Here is an 11,856-nt window from a genome sequence, read left to right as displayed (position 1 = left end):
TGATGAGTGAGAAATGCTACCTCATTTTTCAAATTTAATTTTTTGTTAGAGTGCAGTTGTTTTGGACTTCCCCAGTGGCTCAGCAGTAAAGGATCTGCCTGCAAAACAGGAGACTCAGGTTTATCCCTGGGTTGGGAAGATTCCCTAGAGAAGGGAATGGTAACCACCCCAGTATTCTTGCCTGGAAAACCCCATGGACAGAGGAGCCTGAAAGGATACAGTCCATAGAGCCGAAGAAGAGTCGGACACAAACGAGTGGCTAAACAACAACAGTTGAGTTACAATGTTGTGTTAGTTTCAGGTGTACAGCAAAGTGATTCATTTATACACATATTCATTCTTATTCAGATTTCAATATTCTTTCATATAGGTTACTACGGAATATTAAGTATAGTTCTGTGTTCTAGACAGCAGGTCCCTGTTGATTATCTATTTTACATAGCAGCACTATGTTAATGCCAAATTCCTAATTTATTCCTCCCCTGCCCATCTTGCCCCTTTGGTAACCATAAGTTTGTTTTCCAAGTCTGTGAGGCTGTTCCTGTTCTGTAAATCAGTTCATTTGTGTCATTTCTGTAGTTTCCACATATAAATGGTATCATATGATATTTGTCGTTCTCTGTCTAGCTTACTTCACTTCCTATGATAATCTCTAGGTCCATCCACGTTGCTGCAGAGAGCGTTACTTCATTTTATTTAAAAAATAATTCTATTTATTCACTTCTGGCTGTGCCGGGTCTTCACTGCTATGAGGGCTTTTCTGTAGTGGTGGTGTGCAGGCTTCTCATTGCAGTGGCTTCTCCTGTTGCTGAATGTGGGCTCTGGGGTGCATGGGCTTTAGTAGTTGAGGCACACGGGTTCAGTAGTTGTGGCTCTGGGTTCAGTAGTTGTGGCTCCCAGGCTCTAGAGCATAGATTCAATAGCTATGGCTCATGCGGCTTGGTTGCTTCTTGGCATATGGGATCTTCCCAGATTAGGGATCAAACCCATGTCTCCTGCATTGGCAGATTCTTTACCACTGAGCCACCAGGGAAACCCTATTTCATTCTCTTTTTCTGGCTGAGTACTATTCCAGTATATATATATATATATATATATATATATATATATATACACTACTTGATTTAAGTTGCATCTCCCTTCAGGTTTGGCAGGACTGAGCATTCTTTTTAAAAATCAATTTCCGAGCCATTTTCCATGCCTCTTTGGTGAACCTATTCATATTCATATACCTATTCATACCTACTCATATTCTTTGCCCATTTGAGCAGCTTGTCCTTTTGGCTTATCACTTGCTTTCCTGATTGAGCACACAGCAGGTGCTTGGGACACAGGGAATTTCAAGTTACTTATCCACTGTCTACGGGGACACAGCAGCTTTGGGCCAACCTGTAGGGCTTTGATGTATTCCTTTAAAGGGGATCAAATAGCACCTCCTCTGGGAAGCTTTCACAGTATTCTCATGGCACTGGGGGGCCACTGGTCCTGAATCTGGTAGGGACGTGCGCTGGCACTGAGCAGAAGCCACTTCACCACACTACACCTTGGGCCCCACAGCCAGCTGGGGTTTCTATGTGGAGCTCAGCAGCCTCTAATGGGCTAGGCCTGGGCCTGCCTCAGCCCAAAGCCTGGGGCTCCATGGGCCCCACCTGCAGAAGCCTTCACTAGCTGAGGGCCTACTGTGTGCAGGCCATATGCAAGGTGGCCCACGACTGCCACTTTGTTTCATCCCACTACGTTGACGGATGCCAACTCCAACTTCTGCAATTTTCTCCAAAGCTCCCAGTGTGGCCCTGGGAAGACTGGGATTTGAACTTGGATCAGCATCCCTGCTTTGCTGATAGCCCCACTGTGCTCCTGGGCTGGCTGCTCCTGGAAGCTGAAGAGTACAGGTCAGTGTAATCAGGGCCCAGTCACAGCATCCCACAGCCCTCCCAACACCTTTGCCCACTTGGTCCATCTCCAGAGCCCTGGTGGCAGAGCACTGGGGAGCCTGAATTCTCAGTGAGGGGAACACCCGCCTCCCCTTCCCCAAGGCCCCACATGAGAGGATGCTGAATAACAGGGACACAAGGGGACAGTCATCCTTGAACTGAGAAAACCTCAGGTGGAGGATCAGAGTCAGCCAGAGGACCACCCACCCCAAGTGCCCCAGCTCCACGAGCCAAAGGAAGAGAGAAAGAAAATGGGTCAGGGGACTTCCTAGATGGTCCAGTGGTTAAGAATATGCCGGCCAATGCTGAGGACACAGGTTTGATCCCTGATCTGGAACTAAGGTCCCACATACTGTGGGGCAACGAATCCAGTGCACCACAACTTCTGAAGCCCTCGAGCCTAGAGTCCATGCTCCACCACAGGAGCAGCCCCCGCAATGAGGAGCCCGTGCACTGCAATGAAGAAGAGCAACTCCCACTCACCGCAACTAGAGAAAGCCCACACACAGCAACAAAGACCCAGAATGGCCCAAAGTAAATTATAAATAAATAATAGGAAGAAAGAAAATGGGCGAGGGGTTCTCAAAGGTAAACAGACAAAATTTTGGTCAAATTCCAATACATCTTCCTCTTAACATTTAATACTAAAAAATCATAATGGTGACCTGATTGCCTCTTGTGAATTCCAGTGCTCTCAGAGAGCCTATCTCTTGAGGTGACAAGCCGGGGGTACCTGAATTCATTACTGCCTGATTAATTATGCTGCCTTTGTAGGAGGGAAATGGGGACTTCAATCAGACATAGCCACCACCCCCGGCCACCACCTCGTCAGGCCAGACGCTGCCTGCAAGCCTGGCCCGACTCCCAGTGTGGGGGTGACTAGGAAGCTGGGAGTGGTGGCTGGTTAGATGTGGCTGCCAGCGGTCAGAAGGCTTGGGATGTGGGGCCCTCTCTGCAGAAAAGAGCTTTGGGGCAGTCGAGGGAGGGAGGGGCGAGTTGGGTCCAGTGGCAGCTGAGTGGAGATTTCTACTCTGTCCCAGTAAGGGCCTGGCCACGAGGCCCTCCTCTGGATTCTCTGAAACTGGGTATCATTCCTTTGGGAGGGAGCAGGATCTCAGAAGGTGCTATTTAGCATAAATGTATCCCTTGGGACATACGGTCACTTGGGTGAAGGCAAAGGTTTACCCAGAGCTGTGCATGGGCACAGCCCTGACAAGCATCAAGGCAGAGTCTTGCCCTCTGGAGTGGAGCTCGGGGCAGCTCCAGGCACGGGGCAGGGTGAGAACAGCACCTCCCAACTGGTTTATTAGCCGCCAAGGCACCCACCGCTGCGGCCCTTTATCCTGCACGCTCTGCATTTATCCAGGTCTGTCTAGCAAGTAGTGAAGCACAGTCATATTTGAAGACTTGCATAGTGGCGTACTTTTTCAAAGAAGAAAAGACTAAGTATCTTTGGAAATATCAGTTGCCCACCCCTATCCTGAGGCTGCTCTGTGTGTGGAGCAACAGAAGGTGCTCATTCCAGCCTTGCGCCTTGTGAGCCTGGGCCTCGGTGGGTATGGTTTAAAATCATACCCTGTCATAGATGTGCTGTGTGACCGTGGCCAAGGTACCTAACTTCTCTGAGTCTTATGTTTTCAGAGAAACCACCTCCCCCAGGGGTAGTTGTGAGAGCTAAATAAGAGAGCACACGTGAAGTCCTTGTTCTTGCCCTGAGTACCTCCTGACACGGGCCAGCTTGATCCATACATCCCCCAGGGGTAGATGTGAGAGCTAAATAAGAGAGCACACGTGAAGTCCTTGTTCTTGCCCCAAGTGCCTCCTGACACGGGCCAGCTTGATGCAGTTGTATTGCTGCCACGTTGTCAACCCTGAGCAGTCAAAATGGGAAGTGCTGCTTTTTGTTACTAAACTGTGCATGAATCCATCCTCCCGCTGCCAAACTTCCAGGGGTGTGGAGAGCACGTAGTACAGGGCAATTCTGTAAAGCCCTGTTTCTAGGTCACAGCAGAGCAATCCAGACCCACCAGCTTTGCTGAAGTCCCCTGCCCCCTGCCCCCAGACTGCCCTCCCTGGAGGTGTCACCAGCCTCCTGACAAGCCACTTGGCAGGTATGGTCAGGGGCACCCTCAAAGGGCGAGGAGGGAGGGAATAGGCCCCAGGAAGACCCAGGACAGTTGCTCACGTGCTAGGGACAGGGGTGTGTGTGCAGAAGGGTCACCAGGGAAGCCATGAAGGGTCAGCAGTGGTTTTCAAGGGCACCGGGAAACTGGGAGAGGGTGTCGCCGATCAGAAGCAGAGACCAGAGTCCAGTCAAGGGAAAAGCTTAGGTCCAGGCTGGCCAGAAGTGGCCACAGGCCAAGCAGCAGGAGTCCTCAGCCTGGTAGGAGCACTGAGGCTTGGACACCCCACTCAGACTTCTGGTGCAGGCCCAGCACCTGAAAGAGGGCTGGGCTGGGCGTCAAAACCTTCGCTCGGAACCCTAGAGCACACAGCATGAGGTCCTACCAGAAACAAGGGGACCAGGTCCCCAAAAGGAAGATCTAGTAAATAGATTCTCCTGAGGATCAGTGGGAGTGAGTTTGGGGCACAGAGACAGACCATCCAAAGAAAAATAGGGCAACAGCCTCTACAGCATCTTTGTTTTCAGCAGCTGAACCTATAAGGTTCAAACTTCAGAGATTTAAAAACAATTAATTGGGAAAGCTATAAAATATGTAAAGGCCACTTAATGACCTGACCTTCAGATGGGAGCAGCAGTCACCTCCCTTAGGTCTCCAGGTGTCTAGACACATGCTCAATACCACCTGGGACATCTGGTTCCCACCCACCCCCCACCAAAACTCACTCAGAGAACTTGCATATAGCCTCCTTGGGGTCTTTTTTCTCAGTATGGGAAACTGGTCTCTCCTGAAACCTGACTATGAAACTGCCAAAGGGACCCCTGAAAAGACAAATGTTAAAGAACAAACATCAGGGCAGTGGCTCTTACTTGCTACCCTTTTGGAATCATAATATGCCCATTACCCTGGTAAGAGATGACGAGATTTGCTTGAAGGAAAAACCAATGTCTATGGGCTGAATTGTGTCCCCTCCAAATTTACACATGGCAACCCACTCCAGTATTCTTGCCTGGAGAATCCCATGGGTGGAGGAGCCTGGTGGGCTACAGCCCATGGGGTCATACAGAGTCAGGCACAACTGAAGCGACTTAGGATGTACACAGAAATTTATATGTTGAAGCTCTAACCTCTCATGAGATAGTACTCAGAGACGGAGGCTTTGAGAGGTAATTAGGTTAGATGACATCATGAGGGTGGGGCTCCCATGATGGGATTAGTGGCTTATTACAATTCCAGTGAGCTCACTCTTTATGCCATATGAGGACACAGTTAGAAGGCAGTCCTCTGCAAGCCAGAAAGAGAGCTCAGAGCCTGTCCATACAGGTATCTTGATCTCAGACTTCTACCCTCCAAAATTTTGAGAAAATCAGTTTCTATTGTTTAAGCCATCCAATCTATGGTATTTTATTAAGGCAGCCCGAGAAGACTACGACACCTATGAATGGTCTTTTCTTCATTTTTCTCTGGTCTGGTTTTGAAGCTACACTGTTGGCCAAAAGGACTAGGTGAACATCTTGCACAAGAGCCAGATGCAGATGCCAGTTCTAAATGAGTAAAGGACCCTCTAGAAACTGTCAAGAAAATGCTAGGACCCCCCTGATGATGAGAGGATCATCCACAAAGACAAAAGCCTTTATTCACCTTCAGTTGCTCTATCTCACTACCTGTCAGAAGATGACATGCTGATGCTAAGTCCCAAAGACAGGAAGGCCAATGGGGTGAGCGGTGGGTGGAGGAGGCACCAGACTCCAACCCCATCTGGGACTTCTAGGCATTTCAACCCATCAGCAGAGCAGACAAGGAGGATGAAATGTGTTCCCTCAGACTCCTCACATTGCCTCACAAATACCAGCCCCAAGCCCAGGGGATCCATGAGTGAAAAAGAAGGTCTCCAGGACACCTACTACTCAGTTGCCTTGTGTAGGAAGAACACTGGACCCAGAGTCAAAAGGCTTGGCGTCTATAGACCAGCTACTCAATTTGTAAGCTGGGGCCTTGGGACAAGTTACTCAACCTCTCTGTGCCTGAATTTCCAACCTATAAAGTGTACCCACACTTCCCACATTTGGTTATCATGGGGATCAATGAGAGAATAAACAGTGGAGGTTCTGTAAGGGTTATTTGCCTTCCTCTTCCCCTTTTCCCTACCTTGGCCTCTTGTGTTTACCTGTTTGCTGTTAATTTTATAGGTATTTCACAAAACTCACTGACTGGGGAGAAAAATCTTCCCCTTTAAAAAAAATGATGTCCATCCAGGGGCTAGGGCTTTGTGCTTTCAAAGCAGGGGGCACAGGTTCAACCCCAGCATAGTTTCGATCCTGCATGCCACATGGCACAGCCAAAAAAAAAAAAGTCATAGTTTTTTTTGGAAAGACTATGGGTCTTAGTTCAGAAAAAAATAAGACAAGGGGGAAAAAAAAACATGTTAATGAGTCTGGCACATAATAGGTGCTCAATGAATATTTGAGAAAGGAACTCTGCAGAAAGAATGAGTCCCTCTCTCACTGGGCTCCTGTGTCTTAAGTACAGCGCACACTCAGAGATGTGGGGTCCCATCCATGCCTGCCTCTCTCTCTCTCTCAAGTTTTGAGCTCCACTAGGCAGGATTGCAGCCATGAAGTTAAAAGATGCTTACTCCTTGAAAGGAAAGTTATGACCAACCTAGATAGCATATCAAAAAGCAGAGACACTACTTGGCCAACAAAGGTCTGTCTAGTCAAGGCTATGGTTTTTCCAGTGATCATGTATGGATGTGAGAGTTGGACTGTGAAGAAAGTGGAACACTGAAGAATTGATGCTTTTGAACTGTGGTGTTAGAGAAGACCCTTGAGAGTCCCTTGGACTGCAAGCAGATCCAAGCAGTCCATTCTAAAGGAGATTAGTCCTGGGTGTTGATTAAAAGGACTGATGCTAAAGCTGAAACTCCAATACTTTGGCCACCTCATGTGAAGAGCTGACTCATTGGAAAAGACTCTGATGCTGGGAGGGATTGGGGGCAGGAGGAGAAGGGGATGACAGAGGATGAGATGGCTGGATGGCATCACCGACTCGATGGACATGAGTTTGAGTGAACTCTGGGAGTTGGTGATGGACAGGGAGGCCTGGCATACTGCGATTCATGGGGTTGCAGAGTTGGACACAACTGAGTGACTGAACTAAACTGAACTGAGGACAGGCACTGCCCAACACTGAACCTGACCTTTGGCAAAGCTCAGCAAACTTGGGGTGAACAGAAAGAGAGCTATGAGTATTTATACACTATACACATGCCGACTGCCAGACTCAATGGCATGGTTTTCAGGCTAGCAGGAAGCTCTTGGCACCTGACTCTTGGAGTATGGGTGGCATGTGGGTAAAACAGAGTGTGATCCTTCTTTAAGAAAATGCTAGCTTCAAAGACATGAAAACAATCAATAAGATGGTTTGATCCAATTGTTTGATCCAATAAGAATCAGAAAAATACATTTTCCATGAATTATTACTGACAGTGCCAAATTTGTGTGGTCACAGAAATATTTATCTTTCTGCCTCTCAACAATCTCTTTAGTCCTTGTTTGCATAGTGTGTTGTTCTTTGATTTTTGGTAGTTTGACTCGGATGTGTCTAGATGTGATTTTTTTTTTTTTTAATTTACACTGCTTAGGGCTCTAAAGGCTTCCCTGGTAGCTCAGCTGATGAAGAATCCACCTGCAATGCAGGAGACTCCGGTTTGATTCCTGGGGCGGGAAGATCTGCTGGAGAAGTTAGGGTACCCACTCCAGTATTCTTGGGCTTCTCTTGTGGCTCAGCTGGTAAAGAATATGCCTGCAATGTGGGAGACCTAGGTTTGATCCCTGGGTTGGGAAGATCCCCTGCAGAAGGGAACAGCTACCCCCTCCAGTATTCTGGTCTGGAGAATTCCATGGACAACAGTCCATGGGGTCGCAAAGAGCTGGATGTGACTAAGTGACTTTCACTCACTCACAGGGCTCTAAAGGGATTCTTGAATCTGTGGATTTATGTATTTCATCAATTTTGGAAAATTTCCGGCCATTATCTATTCAAAAATTGCTCTGTTCAATTCTCTCTCTCCCTGTCATTTTCTGGGACTTCAGTTACAATTTTGCTAAAACCTTTTACTATGTCCAAAATATGATACACTCTTTCTGTATTTTCCACTCTTTTATCTCTTGGTGATTCATTTAAGATCATTTTCTTTCTTCCAGTTCACCTCTCTTCATCTGTCTAATCTACTTTGAACTCATCTAATATGTTCTTATTTTAATTACATTCTCTCTCTTGTAAAATTTCCATTTATTCTTTATATATATATATATATATATACACACACATTTCCTGTTGGAATTTTCCATTTTGTCTTTATCTCCTGAAATGTATTGATCAGAGGTTATTCTATCAATACATGTCTATATCTGATAACTCCAATAACTGGATTTCTGTGAATCAGTTTATATTATCTATTTCTTCTCTTGGTTAAAGGTGACTTGGTCTTATCTCTAGTATGCCTAATACATTTTGATCAACTGCAACATGTTGTATATGAAAAGTTGTAGAACAAATGTAGTTTTGTAGGTAATGCTATCTTTCTCCAGAGATTTTCTTTTGCTTTTGTAATGCAGTTAGTATAGAGGCAGACCATCTTAACCTAGTTTGAGTCAAAGCTGAACCTTTGTGAGAGTTGAGTTGGTCTTTTTGTGATTTGCCCTTCCTACTGGTGTAACCTTTCAGAGTGAAGTGAAGTCACTCAGTTGTGTCTGACTCTTTGCAACCCATGGACTGTAGCCTACCAGGTTCCACCATCCATGGGATTTTCCAGGCAAGAATACTGGAGTGGGTTGCCATTTCCTTCTCCAGGAGATCTTCCTGACCCAGGGATTGAACCTGGGTCTCCCGCATTGTAGGTAGACGCTTTACTGTCTGAGCCACCAGGGAAGAGACCTTTCAGAAGTCCTAACCAAAAGCCCAGGATATTAGCAGGGTCTCTATGAGATTGCCAAAGCTTTTCTCAACTTCTTAGCATTGAAATCACTGTTCTTAGAGATGTCTTAAGGGGAATAACAGTGCTGTTATGTACTGAATATTTGTGCCTCCCCCATTCATATACTGAAGCCCTGGCCCTCAAAGTGCTCATATAAGGAAGTGAAGCCTTGGGAAGGTAATCAGGTTTAGGTTGGGTCAGGTGTAGGGTGTAGCCTCTATGATGGGATTAGTGCTCTTGTAGGATGAAGAAGAGACACCAGAGCTCTCTCTCTGCCATGTGAAGACACACACAGAGAGAAGGTGGCAATCTGCCAGGCAGCCATCACCAAGAACCAAATCTGCTGACACCTTGATCTTAGACTTTCAGCCTCTATAACTGTGAGAAAGAAATGTCTACTGTTTAAACCACCCAGACTCTGGCATATTTTATTGCAGCCCAAGCTTAGACAAATGTCAAATGTCAGGCTCACCTTCCTATGTTTCCATTCTCTCTAGGATCTTGCCCTCTCAGGTTCTCACTGTCAGATATATTCATTAAATTATCCAGCTGTTTTACTTGTTTGAGGTAGGAAGTTTAGTTTGATCTAGCCTGGTGTTCCAGAGCCAGAAGCAGAGGTCTCAACTATTCTTATAGCATAATTCCTCAGTTATAATGATGGCTAGCACAAAAATTAAGGTTTAGGTTATTAGCTTTGGTGTAATAAATTCCATCTGGGTGGGTAAAAAAAATACAAATTGGTTCAACCGATTGGAAAAAGTAGAAAATTATAGTTTCCTATTAAGGTAAATTATTCTAATTAAATTAGTATAAGAAGCTTTTGAGCAGTCACTGGAAACATACAATATATCATAGCTAATTTCCCAATATTTTCCCACAGTGAAGTGTACCTTTGGTTTACAGCAGTAAAAATTAGAGGAGCTGCTAGCATTCCCAGCCCTCCACCAGGCTCTGGATCACACTGCTAGATGCTGCCAGGTCCCTAAAAAAACAGCATATTTGATTCAGCATCATAGCCCAGGCAAACTCATTCAACAAACACGGAGCAACCAAATTTAAATAGTCATATCTTACTTCTCCAAGAGTTTCAGAAATTGTCCTTTTAAAGTACAAACATCCACAAAACCAAGAAGATGAAAAGAGAATAATTCTCCATAATGGAGTAAAGACGTGATACTTCCAACTACTTGCTAAATGGCAACTAGTGTTTTAAGCTTTGCCCCAACAGATGGTTCATGTCACATGGGTGAAAAGGCCATCAAAGCACAAAGTGTGACCTGTTTTGGCAGAGTATCAGCATGAACAATTAACCTGAAGGCCAGGCTGCATGCTGTATATTAAACTGCATGTCCTACAGGAAGAGTTGGGAAGGCAGAGAGTATTCACTATAGGCACCCATGTTTTGAGGAGCAAATGGGCTTTACCACCAAGGCTGAGCCTTGGTATAGCTAAAGTTACTAAGTGAAATGCCTTGGGAACCAGATAGACAGAAATAAATCTAGGAGTCCAAGAGACCATTCCCAAAGAAGGTTATAGACTGGTTAATATGATGATGCTTTGGCCTTCAAACACAACTAGGGGACTCACGTTTGGATTGTCTCAGCTAACAACATAAAGGATGATGACAAGAAGTACACAGTGTGGAGCGGGTGGGAGGTGGCGGGGGGGGGGGGGTCGCTCAACTCCCTGGAGGGACACCCAGAGAAGAAAAAAATTGGTTACCGGCACGTTAAAACCCCAGAATCTATTAGGATTAAATGGATGTAGACCTAGTCTAACCACCTTACCTTATAGAAGATGAACTGATGCCACCCAGGCAACTCCTTTTCTTCTGTCAGAATCCATATCAAATGTCAATTCTTTTGCAAAGCCTTTCATGCTTCTATTTGGCAGATTCCTTCTTTGTTATTTTCTAATTTAAAGTGTCAGTGCCATGATTTAGAAGCCCAAGCAGACAGGAGGTTCTCCAGAGTTTTTTTTGAATGGACAAGTGAGAAGTGACATGTACAGTCACAGAGCAAGACAAGGGCCAGTCGTCCTGAGCTCCATCCCAGGTAATTTTGTCAGGCTACAAGGCTGGTTCCCAAGTTTGAGAATACCTTGCAAAAAGTAAAACATAAAAAAAAGAATAATAAAATGAACCACCATATACTCATTACTAATGTTCAACCCTGTTTCCAACACTTACTTTTTCTTATTTCTACATAAGATTATTTAGAAATAAATTCCAGATTTCATATCATTTCATCTGTATTTTAGTACTGCATTTCCAAATTTCAACATACATTGAAAATGTTTAAATGTTTGTAAATACTTAAAAATATAACCATGATATTATCCATCTGATATAATGTAATAATACTTTTTAAATATCCAATACCCAGTAGTGTTCAAATTTACAAGTGTCCTATGAATGTCAATTTTTCCTTTCATTTATCCAATTTAGAATCTAAATGCAATATTTTCTACACAATTATTATTAAAGAACTGGGCCATTTATAGTTTCACAAGATGTAGATCATTTTGATTATGTTCCACAGTGTTGTTGATCTAGATGACTCTTGATCAGATGCTGCTTTGATTTGTGTGAGGGCAGGGTTGTAAGGAGTATCAAGATGATTTCATAGCTGGTGATGAGTTTTTTCATTAGCACATCATGTGCTCTTTTCAAGACTTAGTAGTCATAGCTGATCATGCCTAGATCTAACCATTCATTAAGAATACAAAATGGTGATGTTCTGTCTATAATTCTTTCTTCATTTATTAGCTGGAAATACTTTCACAAAGCGAAATTTCCCCCCATCTACCATCTGGCCACCCA

The 11,856-nt window shown here is 44.9% G+C and overlaps 1 long non-coding RNA gene across 1 annotated transcript; it reads right to left on the bottom strand.

Moving 5' to 3' along the window:
- Window positions 1-1,069: 1,069 nt before the first annotated feature.
- Window positions 1,070-10,812, bottom strand: LOC113876584. The gene is made up of 4 exons (XR_003506532.1): window positions 10,623-10,812; window positions 9,926-10,017; window positions 4,783-4,878; window positions 1,070-1,879 (listed from the first exon to the last, which is right to left on the bottom strand). It is a non-coding gene; the product is annotated as an uncharacterized LOC113876584 (long non-coding RNA).
- Window positions 10,813-11,856: the final 1,044 nt, after the last annotated feature.

The sequence above is a fragment of the Bos indicus x Bos taurus genome, chromosome 18, assembly GCF_003369695.1.
Source record: "Bos indicus x Bos taurus breed Angus x Brahman F1 hybrid chromosome 18, Bos_hybrid_MaternalHap_v2.0, whole genome shotgun sequence".
NCBI classification, from domain to species: Eukaryota; Metazoa; Chordata; class Mammalia; order Artiodactyla; family Bovidae; genus Bos; species Bos indicus x Bos taurus.
This window is presented reverse-complemented; position numbering and strand designations above follow the sequence as displayed.